The sequence below is a fragment of the Microcebus murinus genome, chromosome 18 (assembly GCF_040939455.1).
Source record: "Microcebus murinus isolate Inina chromosome 18, M.murinus_Inina_mat1.0, whole genome shotgun sequence".
Taxonomy (NCBI): domain Eukaryota; kingdom Metazoa; phylum Chordata; class Mammalia; order Primates; family Cheirogaleidae; genus Microcebus; species Microcebus murinus.
The window spans coordinates 23,149,277-23,170,609 of NC_134121.1; the positions used below are offsets into that span (position 1 = coordinate 23,149,277).

The 21,333-nt window shown below is 51.2% G+C and overlaps 1 protein-coding gene and 1 non-coding gene across 3 annotated transcripts in view; one reads left to right on the top strand and one right to left on the bottom strand.

Moving 5' to 3' along the window:
* The window catches only part of KSR1 (kinase suppressor of ras 1), a 154,671-nt gene that overhangs the window by 86,570 nt on the left and 46,768 nt on the right, over positions 1-21,333 (bottom strand). The window lies entirely within an intron of this gene.
* LOC142862322 (small nucleolar RNA SNORA65) lies at positions 13,489-13,601 on the top strand. Its single transcript, XR_012913388.1, has one exon. It is a non-coding gene; the product is annotated as a small nucleolar RNA SNORA65 (small nucleolar RNA).

Consider the following 21,333-nt stretch of genomic DNA (forward strand, 5'->3'; position numbering starts at 1 on the left):
ACCACGGTGGAGTGAAGATGGCCACAGAGCATTTCACACTCCTCCCATCTCTAGGTCTGTTTCCTCTCCCCCTGACTCTGGGTTGTCAGCGGCTGTGTCCAACAGAGCCCCGATTACTGTGACGGAGAGACCACGTAGAGTGGCCCTGAACCTGCCCAGATGGGGAGGGAGGGCCAACTGGGCCCAGCCCTCCAGCCGTCCCCACCCAGGGCCAGGTGTATGAGCAGCACCTTCTCAGGGCCCCCAGATCAGGACACTGGTGCCACGTGGAGCAGGCAACCAGGTGCCAAGACAGAGGAGTACGCACATATTGTGGGATCTCAAGGAGGCTGAGCCCAACGCTGCAGGGTGGAGTGGCTGGGGTCCTGAGAAGGCATTAAAGAGGAGGCAATCCCTTGGAGGAGTTTGACAGGCTGGGCTGGGGTGCAGGGCATGGCACACAGGCAGGGTAAGGGGCAGGGAAGGCAGTCCAGGCACAGCACGACCAAAGCCCAGAGTCATAAAATAACTTTTTTGTTTTTAAATGAGACAACGAGTAGCTAGAGGGTGGGACAGCAAAGTCAGCCAGAGCCCAGGAACAGCTCATGCAGGTTCCAGAAAGTTCCAGAATGTCCCAGAAGGCCACTCAGGCATCTGCACTCAATGTTGCAGGCGTGGGGAGGGAAGCGAAGGAAGAAACGTGATAGATTTGCATTTCTGTCCGGTCATCATTCTGGAAACCATGTGGAGGACAGATTGAGGTGGGTGTGGAGAAACAGAGACAGGAAAATCAATTAAGAAGCTGCTGCAATTCAGCAAATGATGAGAACAAAAGGTAATTTAGTTAGTGGCATTGTGGGTGGAAAGGAAGGAGCAGATTCTAGAGATGTTTCATTAGTGTTTTTACTATAGGGACAAGACTTCCCTTCTGGCTTGTCCGGGGCATTTCTGGCATTCCGGCATACCTTCAGCAGAAAGCTGAAGCCGCATTCCTCCAAGCAAACAGGCTGACTGAGCAGAGCCCTGCTGGTTTTCTCTCTCTTTTTTTTTTTTATTGGGACAGAGTCTCACTCTGTTGCCCTGGCTAGAGTGCCGTGGCGTCAGGCTAGCTCACAGCAACCTCAAATTCCTGGGTTCAAGCCATCCTCCTGCCTCAGCCTTCCAAGTAACTGGGACTATAGGCATGCGCCACCATGCCCGGCTAGTTTTTTCTCTATATATATTTTAGTTAGCCAATCAATTTCTTTGTATTTATAGTAGAGATGGTGTCTCGCTCTAGCTCAGGCTGGTTTCGAACTCCTGACCTTGAGCAATCCTCCCGCCTTGGCCTCCCAGAGAGCTAGGATCACAGGCGTGAGCCACTGCGCCCGGCCTGGTTTTCTGATTTATTAGAACTTAGTACTACTCCTTGGGGGAAGTGGGGTCTCCTACCTGTTGGAGGCGTTTGGCAGAACGTCCCACCTGGCAGTGGCACCTGCAGGCAGCTCTCAGCCCAGGCAAGCCTCCACTCTGAGCCCTGCACCTGCCAGCCGCCAAGGCACACAGGAAACCTGCACTCGCCAATGACAAAAGCTGCTGCTCCAGCAGCTCCCTCTCCAGCTCGTCTCTGCAGCCTGGAGCCAGGTCAGACAGAAGGCAACTGGGGAGAGGCAGTGTTTGCCAGAGAGGCCAGACCCCACAGGGCCTTCTCCCGCCAGTCTGGGACGCTGGCGCTGTCCAGCCGCTCCGACCCACACCCAGTGCAGGACACATCGCACCCCATAAAGGAGAGTGGGCCTGCGCGCTCCTGGCAAGAGTGGGAGGGGGCAATCTCCCCATCTCAGTGGGAGAGATCACTGGTATTACTCAGACCCAAGTTCAGATCTCACCCCTAACTTCTACCTAGCTCGAGCACTGCAGGCAACTGACAGAATGTCTGAGCCTTTATTTCCTCTTTTGTAAATGAAGGGAGAAGGATCAGCCTCAAAAGATCACTGCGAAGACAAAAGGATATACCTAGCAGCCGGCCTGCCTCGGGCGCCCAGCAGATACTCCTTCCTGTCTTCGATCTCTGCGGCCTTAATCGTGGGAAAGCCATTCCTTTGCCAGCTGGCGGGAACCCAGGATGGGTAACCGGGGGAGACCTCAAAAGGCAAGTGTCCACATGAAGGATCTCAACTATCGATCCATCAATGTGTCCGCAGGCTCCCTGTGGAACAGGGAGAGCCACCAGCTACGGACACAAATAGCTGCGGAGAGGACAGACTGGCACCCACACCCTGACACTTCATTCTGACACCCAGCCACCAAGCTGAGATTCCGACAAGCCCGAAATGACCCGCTAGTGACACGACCGTCCATTCTTGCTGCGAAGCACTTTGGGAAGGCAGTATCTTATCTGATCCTCCCCACAAGCCCATTAGGACTCTCTTCACGTCTGCTGTAGGGAGATGAGGAACCGAGGCCCAGAGCGCGGTGACATGGCCAGGCCCACGCACCAGCGCTGTGTCGTGGCGCCAGCTTTGAGTCCACTGTTTGCCCCCCACCAAGGACGGCATGATTTTAGGCTAACAGATTAAAACCAAGCACTCCTGAAACACTGAGTCCCACCCAAGGTTGCTCCCAGCTGTTACCCTAGAGACCCCTCAGATACTTCTTAGGGAAGGCAGGCTGGGGGACAGCTTGACAAGGACACCCACGACTTGTCATAAAGGATCTATGAAGGCCATTCAATCAGCCACAGCCTTCTCCACTGGATAATCATCAAAGCTCTCTTCCTAAGGGGCCATTTTGTCTGGGCAGAGGAAGGTAAGGAAATTACCTTAAGGGACTTAGGGGACATATTAAAAAAAAAGAAAAGAAAAAAAAAAAGACCTAAAACCCAAGAATGAAACTGCAGCAGGGCTGAGGGGACCTCAGCTCTGGGAGGCAGAAAGAGAGTGAGACCACCCTCTCTAATAAGCAATGGCCAAGGGACAACAGGCTTTCTCCCGAGAAGCCGGGTGGCCACAGCTGTAGCTGGGCTCACATCACGTGCGCGGCCACTGCTGGGGAATGAGAGAGGGCTCGGGTGGCAGGACATCCCAGGGAGGCCAGCCAGGGCAGGCTAGGGAGGGATGGCCAGGGGCTGGGTCCTAGGGTCCGGTAGACCCAGGTTCAAACCTTAACTTAGATTAAGTTACTCAACCTCTCTCTGCCTCAGTTTCCCTATCTGTAAAGTGGGGGAAGGGGGACATGTCGAGCGCTCAGCATGAGGCCCGCTAGACCTCATTGTCAGCCATTGCATCATGAAAATTCCAGTCTCCCGTTACCTCTGAAAGCAGCTGGAGTCTGACTTGTGCATTGCTTTAAGATTCTCAATCATGTTCCCGAATGAACCTATTTATGTGGCACGTCCCAAGCTACTCCTGTGTGCCCGTGGAAAGGAGCAAATGTGGACGAGGTCAGGCGTGGCTGGAACACACTCACCCTGAAGGACAGGTTTCCTGGCCCTCGCTTTATTCCCAGGAGATCAAGAACGGGTCACGCCCAAGCCAGACTGCGCGACAACCGTGCAACAGGAACCCCTGAACGGGGACGGAGCACGGGAGAGCGGGATGGCCACTCAGATGCACGAAGTCTGCGGAGCAGGCCGGGGAGCCGAGGCACGGGTGTTCCCCAGGTCTGGAGCGAGGGTGACATGGCTCGAAAAGACACACTGATGTGCACACTCGTGCACATACACACACAGAAGAGTGCATGCACACGTCTGCCATCCTGCACAAGCTCCAGCTAAACCGAGACAGGACCCATTTCAAAATAAAGAGAGGCCATGGGCTGCCAACCTCCCAAGAAATCAACTGACCACACTTTTTGAAGAAATCGGATGGTAACAGCTAACACTAACAAGGTGTTTATCACACACCAGGCATTGCTTTAAGTGCTTTGCATATACAGGTGGCCCTCCTTATCTGTGGGTTCTGCATCTGTGAATTCAACCAAATGCACATGAAAAATATTTAGAAAAAAATGTATGATTGCACCTATACTGAACATGTACAGACTTTTTTTCCTTATTATACTATATTGCTTAGGGAACAACTATTACATAGCATTTACATTGCATTAGGTATTACAGGTAACTAGAGATGATTTAAAGTATACAGGAGGATGTGCACAGGTTGTATGCAAATACTACACCATTTTATATAAGGGACTGGAGCACTGTGGATTTTGGGATCCGAGGGCGATCCTGGAACCGACTCCCCACGGACACCAAGGGATGACTGTACTAACTCACTCAATCCTCACAACACACCTGTGAGTGAGACCCTAACATAACAGCCCCATTTCACAGAAGAGTAGACTGAGGTCAAGGAGCTGTCCCTACTCATGTGGCTGGGAAGGGGCAGAGTGAAGGTATGAACCCCGGCAGCTCGGCTGCTGAGTCCAGCTCCTACCAGGCTGCGTGACCTCCCTGAATGACTGAGATGTCTGGAACCTACCGAGCATCAGGCCAGTGCAGGGCATCTTGGTACGAGTATCCTCAATTATAAACGAGGACCCAGAGGGGTCAGGGGGCCACCCCAACATCCCCCAGCTGGTACACACCAGAGCTGACTTACACTCAGGAGAGGCTGGTGCTGCGTGCGACCCCTCCAGGCTCCAGACGCTGGGTTTGACCTTACGGGGTTGGGCCACCCTGCCCCACGGCCATGTCTAGAGCTAGACCTTTCCCACTATGCCCACCAGCACCTGTGCAGATGGACACATCACTGTCCCAGAGTGCACAAACCTCGGTGAAGAGCCAAGGGCTCCTGGGCCACCTGAGCAGGAGGAGGCCAGAACCTTCTAGAAGGTCTATGGGACCAGCAGAACCTGGGAGAGAATCCACCTGCCTCAACGCCCTTCCTCAGTGCACAGTCCTCTCCTCCTCAGAGGCTGTAAGACACAACCTACTCCCTCTTACCTGGCAGCAGAAAGAACCAGAGCGAGGGCCTATTGCTGGTTCTCCAATCGCAAGAGCTCTGCATATTTAGCCTTCTGATGTAACAGCTCGAGGCAGGGAGATCTGCACACACGCTCTTGCGTAAGACCCAGTTCCACTCACACGCAGACCTCAAGGCCAGCGAGCAAGCGCTGCTGCCGGGGCACAGCAGACAGCGTGGCCCAGTGGAGCGCCCGTCCCTCTGGCTGCGCTCCTCCATGCAAGCCGCACATGCCCAGGGAGACCAGTCCAGGTGACCCAGATACTCTAATTAACCCTCAGGTGGAGCACAGCTCACCTGCGCTGGGAAAAACGAGGTGAACCCTAAAGGGCTCCGCATCTCCTGTCCTCTGGCCTTTGCAGTCGGCCCCGACCAAGGCCCACAGAAGCCAGCAGGGCTATGGGCAGGACTGGGCCCGTCTTGAGATAGCTCAGACATCTTCAAATGACAAAATCCTAGAATGTTCTAAGGTATAAAGGGCCTTCAAGACCATTTCACACAAACAGAATAACAAATGTTGGGGAAAGTGAGGCCCAGGGAGGAACGGTGACTTAGTCACAGCCACACAGCAAGTTAGAAGAGGGGACAGACCCCCAGTGCTGGGACAGACCCCCAGTCCCCTGGCTCCCATCCAGCACTCTCTGCACCAGACTGGACGGCAGAAGGCCTGGCTTCAACCCGCTGTGTGAGCCAGTGGCTTAGCTGGTGCACCGGTTCCCTATTTTTGTTTAGCAAACAGGGACTATTTTAAGAAGTATACATAAATGCTAACTCATGTCGTGTGGGGAGGTAGGTGTTGTGACGGTGCCCACGTGGGGATGAAAGTCAGGCACGGAGATAAAGTAACTGTCGGCGGTGGGAGGTGGACCCGGGCCGTGTTACCCCACAGTCCGACCTGAGCCGGGACGCGGCTTTTGTCGCTGCTGCCGTGCACTGACAACAGCATGCCCCGGGCAGCTCCTCAGAGCATCAGGGCTGAAGATGCCTTCAGGACAGCGCTTGTCTCAGCAGCCCCCATAGGAGGGATACCCCCCCCAACACTCACCCACAGAATACACAGACCAGCGGACCCACGTGTTCACTATAAGCCCCTCCAGGGACCTGGGGCGTGTGACCGAACCACCCCACCCTCTGCTTACTGTCGGGGGAGAGGTTTGCAAGGCACGAGGTCCGTGGCCCCTCCAAAGGCATGTTCCCCCCACCTCGCCCACCTGTACCCCCTGCACCCCCAGGCCTGCAAGGCGAGGAGGGGGCTGGCCTGCAGTGCCAAGTCCCCAGACCCCATAGGGCGCGATGCTGCAGTCCTGTGTGTGGCCTCCTTGGGGCTCGAGAACTTGAGTTTTCTTCCTGAAAAAGGAAGCCATTTCTCAATATGTTGCTACACATGAATACTGAGAAACACAGACTAAGAGCAACCGGCCCCAAAGGGAGGAAGAGGAGGGGGGCAGGGCTGGTATGGGTCAGTGTGCCTGGACGTACCGCCAAAGAAACAAGGACACACCACGCACACACTCGTCCACCCCAGCACTGTTTGCAAGAGGAACAGCAGTGGAAACGCCCCAAGACCCAACCATAGATGCTCCACTAAGTAGGTTACAGTAAAACCACTTAATAAGTTATTACAAAGCCACTGAGCAAGTTTACAAAAACATGGGAAGCTTTTTGTGTTATTCTATCGACAGGCAGAACAACAACAACAACAAAAAACAACACTGCATGATGGATGGCTACAGCTATGTGGGAAAAAAAGTCAGATTTCTGCCCAGAAAATGCAACTGAAAGAAAATAGCAGAAATGTCAACTGCCAGCGAGCTGATCTGAGTGGGAAGGCTACAGGTAACCATTTTCTTCCTTCCACTCTTCTGTGCTTGCTGAATGTTCTGTAATTACCATGTACTGGCTTCCTAAGTCTTTCAATGGTAATATTTTAAGCTGTCAAATGAGGAAAAGAGAGAGTGCTGATGCTTCTCTTCTGGCAAGGGGAGAAGAGTCCGGGAGCTGGCAGTCCCTGTCCCACTTGGAGGCTGGCTGTGCTGGCCACGCCACCTGCCCCGGTGGGGCTGTAGTTGGAGCAAAGCCTCATTGATACAAAAGGGAAAGAAGAGGAAAGGAAGAGAGCGATTTCGTAAGATGGCCTGAGACTCAACTTTGCTGAAATGTGTGGGTTTTGTTTGTTTGCTTTTTTAAGAATAATGTGTGTCCACATATCCATCCATTCAAGAGCGTCAAGTACCTACTAGTTACCCCGCACAGTGCCAGGCCCTGTAGATAATACAGAAATGAAAAAGACCCATTTCCCGCCCCGAAGACCTTAGATCCCAGCAGGGGCCAAAGGCACCAGCTACAACGCACGGGGGTATTTGATAAGGGTTGCAAGACGCACGCTGCTGTGAGAATTCAGAAGTGAAAGTTACAACTTTCAGCTTCAGAGCAAAGTTGGGTTATCTGAAAAGGGTTCGTAGAAAAGGCGGGCTTTGAACTGGGCCTTGAGGAACGAGCGGGAGTCCATAAAGAGGTCAGACAGGCCAAGGAAACCTCTCTCCCCACAGTAAGGAAGGAAATACAAAATGGGAACAAATGGACAAAGGTTTTCGGTGACACTGGCAAAGGGACTCCACGTGGTCTCCACGCAGGCCGCGGTGGGAGCGTGGAGTGGCACCGCCTCCCTGGAGGGCAGCCAGGAAACATGACACTGTGGCAGGAGTCTCACACGGCCAGACGCCACTTCTAGGAACTTATCCTAAAGACACAATTAAGTGTAAGCATACGGCCATTCACGGAAGTGTAACCCTAAATAGCCAATCGTGGGGAAGTAGGTAACTACATTCTGGTGTGTCAAAAACTCTGAGGCAACTAAAAAATAATAATTATCATCATCCCGTTTTAAAAGAATATTTAATGACGTGGGGCAAAGACCATGATATTCTAGCAAGTTACCAATTCAAGATAACTACATTTAAGGTACAACCCCCATTTATCTTTTTGATTTTTTCAAAACATTATTTTTCTTTTCTCAACTTTGAGGTCAATTTCTATTTTATAGCAAAACCAATATATCAAAATGTAAACACTGGAAAGAGAATTCTTACGTGGTGCTTTTACTTTTTTGTATTTTCTACAAATTACGAGTGTCATTTTGATAATCCTAAAAGGTTATTCAAACTGAAAGAGAAGGAGTTTCAGCAGGAGGAGGAGGGGGCATCCTAGGCTTAAAAAATAGCAGGCTAGCCGGGCATGGTGGCACATGCCTGTAGTCCCAGCTACTCGGCAGGCTGAGGCAGCAGGATTGCTTGAGCTTAGGAGATTGAGGTTGCTGTGAGCTAGGCTGATGACACAACACTCTAGCCCGGGCAACACAGTGAGACTCTGTCTGGAAAAAAAAGAAAAATAGCAGGAGCCAGGAGTAAAGAAGTATAGGTCTGTCCCAGGGAGGAGGAAGGGCTGAACATCACTATTGGACAGAGCTGGGCTCGAATCCTGGATCCACCATTTCCCAGCTGTGTGACCTTTAATAAACAACTGCACCACTCTTGGGCTTCAGCTTCCTCCAAAGACTCAACGCGTTAACTTACACAGAGCGCCCACTTGACATGTAGGCCAGGGACCCCCGTCAACTCTCTCTCTCAGAGCCCTTTCTACTGACTAGTGTAAGAAAATGCACCCCGGTGATGTAGAACATTCATTTGCAAAATACACCATCGATGTAATAGCAGCATTTTGGGAAAACAAGAAAGTGCTACATTAAAGACGTTGCACATGCATCCCAATTTCAGAAATATTAAACTATGAACTACATTTATCCTAAAATCAAGGAACTACGGAAATTTATCTCTTCTAAACACAGTGATGACTAGGTGAAGCATTTGGTCCAAGCCCATGACATTAACGTTGTCCTCATGCTTCTTATATAGTCTGATTTGTGCCCCAACGAAGAAACAGAGGAGAAGTTGGCTTGCAGGTCCTGAGCAGACCTGCACGTCTCAGGGGTAAGGCCCCGCCTCCCATGAAAACAGTTCTGGATTGGAGAATGCTGCTGTCATTCTCCCTGGAGCCCCACCTACATTTCTCCAGTCTGACATTTAGAGAGAAGATTTAGGTAAACGTCTGCATGGCAAGCCTTGCTAGCCTACCTGAGGGTGTCCATCCTCTTTCAGATGAAGAGGGCACCAGGAACACCAAGGCTGGCTGTCTTAAGAGCAAGTAGCTACACCCTGGGAAAGCTTAAGGTTTAGAAGGGACCTTTTAGAAACAAATGTAAACTCAGTGACCAAACCATAAGCGATGGAAAACCGCACCCACTTATGCAACGCGAAACTCATCAAGATAAGCCTTCAGGGAAGGGGACCCAGGAGGCTCAGCTCACTTCCCCACTACACGAGTCAGCAGCTACTCCTTAGCATGGTTCTTACCATGTGCCAGGCACTGTTCTAAGCACTTACATGTGGTAACTCATTTATCCTCCTAAAATAAGAAGAAACTGATGCCTAGAGAAGTAACTTGCCCAAGGCCAGAGCCAGAACTATCCTACACAGCGCCTTTGTGCAAATTCGAGGAGTGCATCCCTCACTCTGCACAAACACAGCACAACCCCACACAGGGCACGTTCCTGGCAACAGGGGCAGTCTAGATCTCAGGAACCCCTGACCCCCCTTATACAGTGCACAACCTGCTCGACTGCACGCAGCGCGGTCCAAGATCACACAGCTAGCGGGAGGCTGAGCTGAGATCTGAACCCAGCCCACCTGGCTCCAAGTCTGCTCCCTAGGAACAAGCAGGTGCAGTTTCACATTGAATAAGTGGTCTGCAAATTAATTAACACAAGACAAAGTACACAGAAGCGCTGATTTGGGTGACTGAGAGTACCAGTTTTGTGTGTCGACAGTGATCACATTTTCAGCAATGTAGGGAAAATGCTCTGACATTTATAACTTCGTGGACCAAAGGGTTTTTTTCTTTTTTGCCATTTCTAACAGAAATATTTATAAAATGTCCCCCACCCTTCTCTGCCTTTTAGGACAGAGTACAACCAAATATAATTTAACCTTGTTGAACTCCACACCACTGCGCCGGCCCCCACGCCCTACTGCCCCTAGCCTCTCCCTGGCACCCACCCAGCCTGCAGCCTCCCGATCCTGGGTCATTTTTCTCTTCTCCTTTAATTGCTCCTGGAGAAAACCGAACATGCAGGTGGGTTGGAGTCATTCGAAGTTTTGGGTTTTAATCTTCCTTGGGCTTAGTGGCTCTCTGACTTGCTCCTGCCTAATTCCTTGCTGGTCCCCAACTCCTGGGGTGGCAGTCTCACTAGCTCCATGCTCTACAAGCCCCTCTGCAGAGACAGTGGAGGCCATTGGCCCAAGCTCCCTCAACCTGTCTTTCCTCTTCCCTTCCCATCCTCCTCCCCTATGACCCTCCTCCCCTCCCACCCTCCTCCCCTAGGAAGAGGAGAGAAGAGGGAGGTCTAGACTAGATGTTCCTCAGCCTCCAAACCCACATTCAGGTCTTTCTTAAGAAGAAACGCTTTCACTCCAGCTCCACCCACCCTTCCCTTTAAGCCCAAAGGTCTTGAAACATTCTCAGCTGCCAATGTTACACCCTCATTGGTCTTGGTCTCTCCACGCCACCAAAACCCCCAAAGTCAGTGCACTCACTCCCACCCTCATCCTGCCCACCTCTCTGGGGCATCTGGCTCAGGTGATCTCTCTACTCCCAGACATTCCCGTCTCTGGCTTCTCAGTTCTCCCCCTACCTCTCTGCCTGCTCAGCAGCCTCCTCCCCAGGCCCCAGCATACATACTGATACCTCCTATTTCAGAAAACTCGGCTGGACTCAGTGGCTCACATCTATAATCCTACCTCTCTGGGAGGCCAAGGCAGGAGGACTGCTTGAGCCCAGGAGTTCGAGACCAGCCCGAACAAGAGCGAGACCCCGTCTCTACCAAAAATAGAAAAAATTAGCCAGACATGGTAGCATGTGCCTGAAGTCCCAGCTACTCGGGAGGCTGAGGCAGGAGGATCGCTTGAGCCCAGGAGTTGGAGGTTGCAGTGGGCTATGATGACGCCACTGCACTCTAGCCAACAACAGAGCAAGACTCTGTCTCAAAAACAAACAACAACAGCCAAAAAAAAAAGCCTCTGAGCCACAAGCCCTCTCTTGAGCTCCAGACCATCTACCCAACTGCCAAATGGATGGCTTGTCTGCATGGCCCAGACCTGAGGTATTGGTATTTCAACCTCATTTTAACTTATATTCCATCCAAACTATCCCTTCTTGCATTCCCTGTCTTGGTCAATAACCTTGACATTCACCATGTGGAAGCCTCTGGCTGTTTATTTGCCAATTTTCCCCACTAGACTGTAAGCAACTTAATGGCAGGAAGATGTCTCTCATTTTCTAAATAAGATAATTCAGACCGACAAAAATGGTATCTTTCCTATCCAGGATTTTATGCTTTGGCTGCACTGTTTTGATCTTTTTTTTTTTTTTTTTTTTTTTTTTTGAGACAGAGCCTTGCTCTGTTGCCCGGGCTAGAGTTCCGTGGCATCAGCCTAGCTCACAGCAACCTCAAACTCCTGGGCTCAAGCAATCCTTCTGCCTCAGCCTCCCAAGTAGCTGGGACTACAGGCATGCGCCATTATACCTGGCTAATTTTTTCTATATATTTTTAGTTGTCCAGCTAATTTCTTTCTATTTTTAGTAGAGACAAGGTCTCGCTCTTGCTCAGGTCAGGTCTCGAACTCCTGACCTCCAGTGATCCTTCTGCTCGGCCTCCCAGAGTGCTAGGATTACAGGCATGAGCCACTGCGCCCGGCCTTGATTTTTTTTTACCTTACAGAAATAGCATCGTTACTATTTATATTCTGCAACTTGACTTTCTACCAACCTTTTTCTAAGTGTAGCCGGGCTAACTCGTGTAAGTCAGCTGTAACCGCTGAATAGTACTACGTTGTATAAACACACCAGCATTTACTGATCTCTCTCCCTGTTGATAGGCAGGCATTTAGGTTGCTTCTAGCTTTTCATAATCACCAAAAATGCTTGAGCGCACATCCGTCTATTTCTCCTTGAGCACCCATGTGGTGGTTTTTCTGGTACAAACGCTAGAGGTGCAATTTCCAGCTACAGGGTAAACGTATCCCTAACTTTCCTAGATGCAGTCAAGTTCCTCGAGAGGAGATGCACCCATTCACACTCCCCCAGCCCTAAATGAGAAAGGAGCCTTCCCCTGGCCATGCTGCACTTATTTCTGCACCACCAGTTCTTCCCTGACATCATGGCAGCAGGATTCTCTTTAATACTCTGAGCTAACTACAGAAGAAACACAGGAATCCCCCGAGATCCTCTCCCCCAGTCGCTGCATGGCCGCTGCAGGAGGATGGGCCACCCTGCAAAAAGCAATGTCGCTGGGCAGCCGCCACCCAGAGCAGAGACACCCACCTCTCTCCACGTAAGGCACCCCTGTAAGAGGGATCCAGACTCCTTCCCCCCTGTAACCCTGGCAGAGGTGGGGGGATTAGTCCTCTGCACCCGCCACCCCTCCAATTATTTCATGGAGCACCCAGTCCCTCTCCAAACACCAACGTGAAGTCAGAAGAGGACGATTTAAAAGTGCACGGCCCACCGCAAAGCCCTCCCTCTTCTCCCCCGGAGTGCCCCAGCTGCAGGAAAGAAACAGCTCGCCTCGGGTAGTGGCTCGAGAGTGTCCCCTGACAAAGGAAAAGTCCCAGGCAGAGAGAGGGGCCAACTTGTTTATTTCCAAACACGAGCCGGATTCCAGCTGTGACACGTACACGGGATCTGCTCCCTGCAAAGGCGGCCGGGCGGGGAGCCGGAGGGTCAGGCGGCTGTTTGCGTTCGGGGAAGCCAGCTCTCCCAGGATCGGACCCACTGCCCCGTCCCAGTCCTCTTGTTCCTAACTCTGCCTGGCCACACACTTTCCCTCTGAGCTTACCTCAAATGCAAGGAGGGAGTTTTGCCTTGACCCTCTCAACCCAGGGGGCTCAGCAGAGAGACGCTCCGGCTGGCTCTGTGTCCCGCGACACTTGCTGGCGCCTGCACCGGCCAGGCACCGGACTCAACGATGGATGGCCGTAACCCGGCCCTACCCTGGAACCCGCCCTCAGGGAGCACGCAGCCTAGAACACAAACACTTGCCATGTTGTTCGGAAAGATGTGATGGTCAACAATGAGCAAGATAAAGGGCAGCACAGAACGGGGAGATTAAAGCTTGGTCTCCCCGCCAGCATGGGTGACGAGAGGACATTTTTATCATCAACGTCGTAATCCCAATCGCCTTCCTTTCCCATAACCATGAACAGGACGAGTAGCAAAGCAGGGGAAAGCCTGGCTCTAACCCAACCTGCCTCCATCGGAGTGGCCTTTGCCAACTCATTGTCCTTCTTGTGGGTAAACCAGGGTGGAGACGAGCAACTTAGAACTGTCCTTTCAGTTCAGGCATTCTAACCCGAGGTTCTCAACCCTCCCTGTGTGTCACAATCACTTGGAGGGAGGATAAAAACAGACGCCCAGGCCAGGTCCCACCCTAGACATACTAAGTCAATTGGTCCTGGGCTGTGCTCCTCATACGCGTATGTTTTAAAAAGCACCCCCAGACCCCAGCTTAGGAAACAGGGTTGTTCTTCATGTGGATGACTCTGTGCCGAAAGCATGGGAACAGCCTAGAAAAAAAAAAAAAAAAAAAAAAAAAAGCACCCCCAGGGATTCAAGCATGCAAACGGGGTCAAGAATGACTGCTCTAAACCATGTTCCCAGCGGTGGCAGCCACTGGTGCCTGCCTGGGGGCCGGGCATCCCACCTGACAGCCCTAACTGAGAACTTGCCCACAGCAGGAAGCAGTCTACAGCCACACCACCCTGAACGCACCAGATCTCATCTGATCTCGGAAGCTAAGCAGGGCCCGGCCCGGTTAGTACTTGGATGGGAGACCAAAGCGGGAAGCTAGACCCAAGGCCAAACAGCCCGTGAGTGCCTGTTCTCTTCTCACTTTAATACTCTGAACTAGCTACAGCAGAAACACAGGAATCCCTCGAGATCCTCTCCCCCAAATGCTGCCAGGCTGTTGCGTGAGGACGGGCCACCGTGCACGGGATGCAGGGGCTTGGGGAACAATCCAGCGTGGAAGGCAAGCAAGGGGGGGATTATACCGTCTTCCAAAGCTCACCCTCGCTCCACCTGCTCTCAGCCCCCTCCCGCTGGCCGGTCTTGCGTCCTCCTTTTGCCATGAGGAGAATCAGGTGAGGGTGAAGGCAGAGCACCCTTCCACCCGCTGGGCACGGGGCAGCCACCCCTTGGGAAAGGAGGCCAGCAGGCGCTGGAGGCGGCAGGGCCTGGGAAAGTGGGGCGGGCACGGGCTGGCCTCCCTGCCTGTGAGTCAGCCCGAGAGGCCTCTTTCGGACACAGGGGCAGAAGAACAAAGCTCCATTGTGCACACTCTGCACGGAAAAGCCAGCGGAGACAAGGAGACTTTAGGGCCAGAGGTGCTATTAGCATTTTGTACATTTATTTATTTTCATTTTATACCTAACAAACCTTTAGTGGACACGGCACTTGCTACGTGCCAAGCAGAGTGCCGATAGTAACTCATTTAATTTCTGATCATCCTGTTAGCCACAAATTCAGAGGTTTAGTTAATGTCCTGGGAGGAGGGAAAAATGAATTCTCCTTTCTCCATAGGCACATAAACTAAGGATGCTAGTTACCTACTGCATTCTGCCACTGTCTGGCCTGTGACAAGATACAGACACCACTTGGATCTAGGACTGTGTCCCTGGGTGTGACTTAAATCCCTTCCCGACAATTTATAGAAGGCCGTCTTCCATAAGAATGGAAATGTTCTCCCGGCGAGGTGGGAAAAATTTGCAAGTTAAACTCTACTTGCTACATGAACTTGGACAAGTTTCAGAAACTGGTCTCGGTGTCTATAAAATGGGAACAGCATAGCCTATCTCAGAGGTGTAATGGTGTGAAATGAAATAATTAGATACAAAGAGCATGCGCTCAGCTGTGGGTTTATTCCCTTCTCCCATCTGCAAAGTCCCACTGCTGCCACTTACTGGGACTCTGCTGTGCCTTGTACCTATTACCTATCAGGAGCCCTGCCAGGTTCGGTATTACTGTCCCTGCTCCCAGATAGGGAAACTGAGGCTCGGCTAGATAAAGAGCTTCTCCAAAGGCTCACAGCTATTGGGTGGTGGGGCCCAGATTCAAAGCCTGTGCCATGGACTCCTGTCCTTGACTCTGGGTCCCTCACCCATGGCCCCGTTCCCACCCAGGTTTGGAGTCTAAACAATCATACAGCTCAGTAGAGTTCCTTGCATTTTTTGGTTTGGTTTGGTTTTAGCCACGGCAAAAGTGCCTCGCCAACCCAGCAGCGACAAATGCTCACACTGCAGGCCCCACAGGCAAGTGTCCAAGGCAAGGTTGTGCAGAGAAGGGTGGGGTTGGGGGGGTCCCATTCTGGGAGACAGCTGGAGTCCTGTGACTTCCAGTGTGGCACAGACTGGCCGTCACCATCCAGGCTGCTTGTTCTTGGCATGAAACCTGTTGCAGCCTGGTCAGAGAGGACGTCATGCCAACAACACGGAATCACCAAATGCTTGGGCTTGAAGGAGCCTCAGTTTCCTCAGCTGTAAAATGGGCGTGGGGAGGAGCGTTGCTGAACTAAACAATCCTGAAGGGATTTCCTGTCCTCCTCCCTCTGGGAGCCCTGAGGGAGCAGTTGATGCAACCTCAACATTGCCCACGCTTGAGCCACAGGGCAGGCCTGTGCCTGCACCTGGAGAGCCGGACCCGAGGCCCAGGGCAGGCAGCGGTTCCCAGACGCCGCTGTCTGAGGGGCTGGGACCTATCTGGAATTGTTAAGAGGTGAGGGCCAACCAAGTAATTTACAAACAATTTTAATAAAACAAAAACCTCATTCCAAGCCCTCAGGGCTCCTCTCTGCAGGGAGACAACCTACGGAGTTTCCACCTACTGACCACCACGAGCCAGTATTCAGGGACGGCCTCTGGCCAGGCGGTACTGCCGCCGCCACCACTACCAGCAGCAGCCTCACAAGGCCCAGAAGTGACCTCGACTGCCCAGGGTATGAGCAAAAGAGCCAGGGCTTCAGGCTCAAGCCAGCCCGGGGTAAGTGCCAACCCTGCCACTGGGCAAGATGAGCCTGGACACACCACCCAGCATCCGCGCCATAACGTCTTCACCCCAACACGCTACATGGGGTTAACGCATCCTGCCTCAGCACCGGCCGGCGGCGTGGACCCCAGCAAACGGCAGGGCCCCCGAAGGGCTCTTTCCCTGTCATTTCTCCCCCAAGCACGACTGACGAATATGGAACTTTCCCAGCACCATGGGAGAATACGCCTGTTTCACTGGGGAGTAGGGGACAGAGTAGGGGACAGACAGGGGCATCCCTCGTCCACCCTTCCTCCCCTTTGAGCACCATGGCCTCAACCTCTCCCCACGCCCGCCTCCACCTCCCCACGGAGCTTATCGGCACAGACTGTCTGTCACTGACGTAGAAGCCCACCTCCCCAGACAGACTGTGCGGCCTGGCGCGGCCCTGGGTCCCCCGGCACAGCACCTGGTACTCGGAAGGCGCACGGGTGGCGCAGTGGCCAGGCAGACTGCAAGCACGGAGTTAACAGACCACTTCTCAGCTGTTCTAGGGAAATCCACACCTCCCAGAGGAAGGACGGGGTGCTTTTGAAAATAAGTACCTTCTGCCTTTTCCTTTCACTTTAAGAATATTAAAGTTCGTGCCAAATTTCACAAGTACAGCTACCACGCCCAGTATTAAATTGTTTGAGAAATGAAAAGGTGTAGCTGTTGCTTCATCTTGCTGCCATGCCAGCCTAATCCATGCAAGCTGCTCCACTCCTCCAAAGCCTTGCTCCTAGCCTCCCTCTGCCCGGAACACCTTACAAAGCCCCTGCCAGCCCCAGTCGCCCAGCCCTAAGCCCAGGGGTCCTCAAACTTTTTAAACAGGGGGCCAGTTCACTGTCCCTCAGACCGTTGGAGAGTGCGGCGCACATTCCACACATGCGCACTGTGGGCCCGGGACGAGTCGGCTGCTAAGCAGGACAGGCAGCGGCGGCAAAAACACCCAGTGGGCCGGATAAATGTCCTCGGTAGGCCGCATGTGGCCCTCGGGCCGTAGTTTGAGGACCCCTGCCCAAGCCCCTCCCTGGGGCTCCCTCTGGGGCCAGGATGGATTTCAGTCACAGCATCCCTAAGGACTCGTTGCACTAGCTGATTTTTGAAGCCTTCACTCACTGAGACTGAGAGGCCATCTGAGACCAGACCCTCCCCGAGGGCCCAGGCCCTGTCCTACTTATTTCTGTATCTAGAACATCTGGCCTGATGTGGTAGCACCTAGCAGGGCCTCAATAATGAATGACTGAATGAATGAATAGCTCGAATTGCTTGACTGCTTTAGCTTACAGTGGTTCCTCTTCCTTAAATATGCTCCTGCCCATATCTGAAATCATTCCAGGCCCCCAAATCTTCTACTTACAACATGGGAGCTCACAACATCCACAATTACTGAATATAAGGCCCCGACTGCAATTCACTCAGTCTCTTAGTTAGACAAAAGCAGGTTTACAATACAGAAATGGGCCAATGGAGGATTCCCTACGATCACCCAAGAAAACCAATCAGTCTTCAATTCTCTGGGGTCTCTTCCAACTCTAGGTAAAAAATCCAGCCAATGGGATGCTACACAGCTGTATTCGAATACACGAACAATTTATTGTTCAATGAAATGCAAGTAGGTTACAGAGCAGACAGTACAGGATGACCCCATCTTTTAAAAATTCTCTATTTACATGTATTTAAGAGTTATTTTTAAATTTTCTCTTTGTTTTTCAAATTTTCTCCAAGGAACATATATTAGTTTTATAATCAGATATAAAAATTACAGAAGGAAGGAAGAGAGGGAGGGACAAGGGAAAGAGAGACATAGGCCACTCTGCACTACTGCAGAAAGGGAACAAGGGCCAAGAGACATTTAGACATCTGTTCTAAGACTTACCTCTGTCATCAGGTAACTGTGGCTCAGTCTGGCCTCTTTCCAAACATCTTCCCAGGGTGGCCCAACCCCACACCGAACACACCCCATCTATGATAATGATGCTATTAATAGCAGCTTTTATTGAGCATTTACTACGTGCTAGGTACTATTCCATTAACACATTCTCATTTATTTCTTACAATCACCACAAGGAGGAAACAGACACAGAAAGATCAGATAACTAGCTCACAGCCACACAGCTACCTTTTCATGATTCCTCCTTTGCCTCCTGCCTGGGCATGATAGGTCGCTTAATTATAACAGACAAAACCAGGTTTTCCAGACATTGTACTGATAAAATGGGGCTTTATGTTCCAGAGACAGGTGCAGTAAGGAGGGAGTTGTGCTGAGCAGAGATGGGAAATTAGCAATAAGTCAACCATGGAAAGCCAAATGCCCAATACCACCTTGATTGGGGGGTATGATTAGAAACCCCCTCCCCTCATTTGAAAAAGAAGTATGATGATTAATTCTCTTAACTGACAGGCCAAAGGAGACGAGGCCCCACCTGACCTAGAAGAGGATCCTTCGTGCTTCCACCCGGAGCCTGGTTCCTTAATCTGCGGGCATTTCTATCACGTTTGATGACCTGGTCTCCTCCCCCATCTGCACGTTATAGAAAGCGGAACATTTGAAGATGAAAAGAAGCACGTATCGAGAGGCCAGTGCAGAGGCCACAAGACTGCAATAACGGGAGAAGTGGGAAAACTACAAAGCAAACCCAAGATTCAAAAAGCATAACTTTCTGGGACCATTAAATGCGACATAAGTGGCCATTCAAACCACACTTCAATAGAGCCTACTGAGGCTCCCAGCCGTAGTGGGAAAAAATGGTCATTAAATTGCTTAGATTTTAAATGTGTGTGCCTTCTTGAACCACAATCGTGAGTCACTTAACAACGGGGAAATGTTCTGAGAAAGGCATCATTAGGAGACTCTGTCATTGTGTGAACATCACAGATTGCACTCACACAAACCTAAACAGTATCGCCTACTACCTGCTGAGGCTACACAGTACCCGGTTGCTCCTAGGCTACAAACCCGCACGGCATTTTACCGAACGCTGTAGGCAACTGTAACACAATGCTAAGTATTTATGTATCTAAACATATCTATATATATTTCTATGTGCAGCAAAAATATAGTATTATAAGCTTATGGGACCACTGTCATATATATGGCCCTTAGTTGACCAAAACAACATTATGTGCCAGATGACTGTATTTTTTTTTTTTTTTTTGAGACAGAGTCTCACTTTGTTGCCCAGGCTAGAGTGAGTGCCGTGGCGTCAGCCTGGCTCACAGCAACCTCAATCTCCGGGGCTCAGCGATCCTACTGCCTCAGCCTCCCGAGTAGCTGGGACTACAGGCATGCGCCACCATGCCCGGCTAATTTTTTGTATATATATTTTTAGTTGGTCAATTAATTTATTTCTATTTTTGGTAGAGACGGGGTCTTGCTCAGGCTGGTTTCGAACTCCTGACCTTGAGCAATCCGCCCGCCTCGGCCTCCCAAAGTGCTAGGATTACAGGCGTGAGCCACCGCGCTCGGCCCCAGATGACTGTATTTTAAATTATTAAAATACATTTTGGTGCTTATAGGAATAAGTTTCAGTTACCAAGGAAATTTATATAAAACAACTTTTTTCCTATTATTGGTCCAGTGAATTGTTGCATCTGCCATTAGCTGCCTTCCCATGCCCATCCTCCCCTTCTTCCTTAACTTTGGGGATCCCTGATTTTGTTCGGACAACAATAAACTAGCTCCTGGCTCCCTTGTAACCAGCGGCTGTCATGTGATCCAGTTCTAGCCAATGAAATGTAAGGGGAAGCCTATTGCTTGGTACTTCCGGGAAATTAGATCTTCTCATCAAAATGGACAAGAAGCAGATGGCAAAAGCCAACTTCCTACCTGGAATGCAGACGGGATGCCTAGAGATGCAGCAGCCACCTTGAGAGCATGAGGCTGTGTGCCGAGAATGACAAAGCAGACAGACAGGAGGCGGCACATGGAGCCCTAGGACTGCCTGCCTCTCCGGCTTCTTATTCCATGAGAAAAACAACAACCCCTTACTTGTTTAAACCCAGTGTTACTTGGATTTTCTGAAACACGGAGCAAAACCAAACCCTAGCCGGCACATCAGTATAGGATTATAACGCCAGGGTGATAAACATGACTCCTAGTAACTTACTGTTTTCCTCCAAGTAGCCTGAAAAGTATTTTTGTGTCTTCGGGGTGCCCCCCAAAATATACGGGCTAGCCAACCGTTATTTACTGGGAGCTTGCCGAGCTGCTGCGAGTGGCAAACGGCCATTAATTGGTATTGTGTCTCTGCTAAGCTGACTTGCTTTTGCAACTTGGAATTTTGTTAGGAAACAAAAAGTGCTTTATGGCAAAGGCGTCAGTGCCACAATGGGACCTTTCTGCTATGATTATGAAAACACATTAAGGGCTTAGCTGCACCGCAAGCTGCAGCCAGGAGACTCGGCCTCGGCCTCGGCCCTCCTAACCACTCTCCGCTCGATATGCTGGCCGGGCGCCAACCCACGCGGGAGGAAACATGGCAGGCAGACACGAAGGCTTAAAGGGCTTGGGTGTTCGGGTCCTCTCTGGAGGACTGTGATGAGCAAGCTGTGCCCCCAACACAGGCTGCAGACCCTGCTCTCCAGCCTCTCGCCTGGGCTATGCACCACCCACATATTCCACCTGCAGGGGTTAAACATGAGCAGCGTGCAGCTTCAGTGCCCTCATTCCCAGAACACCTGTGCCCTCAAGAGGGGCCCGGAGACATCGCAAGGGGTACAAAGACAAGACAATAAACAAAGCCACCCTGGGATCTCAGCAGACACACCCTTGCTAAACCAAGCCACCCCTCCCTGTTTGCTTACGAGGCTGATGTGAGTGAAGATGGAATGAGATACCGTGATTCCACCACTGGGTACACCCAACAGGAAGCGTGTGCACGCACGCACACACACAGGCTTACCCAGAGTCATGTCCAACGATGATCGCAGCAATGTTTTTTAGTAACATCCTCCAAAGGTAAACAAGCCAAATGTTCATCAACAGGAGAAGGAATACAAAATTTGTGTTAATCGTTCGATCGAATACTACACAGCAATGAAAATGAATGGCAGCTATGTGCAACAAAAATGCATGGATTTCACAAACATAATGTTGAGCCAAAGAAGCCAGATGCTAAAGAATATATTTGGTACGGGTCTCCTTATAGAAAGTTCGAAAAACAGGCAAAACTAAATTACAGTGTTTAGGGGTGCACATTCGTTGATAAGTAATTGTTTAAATCAGCAATGAAGT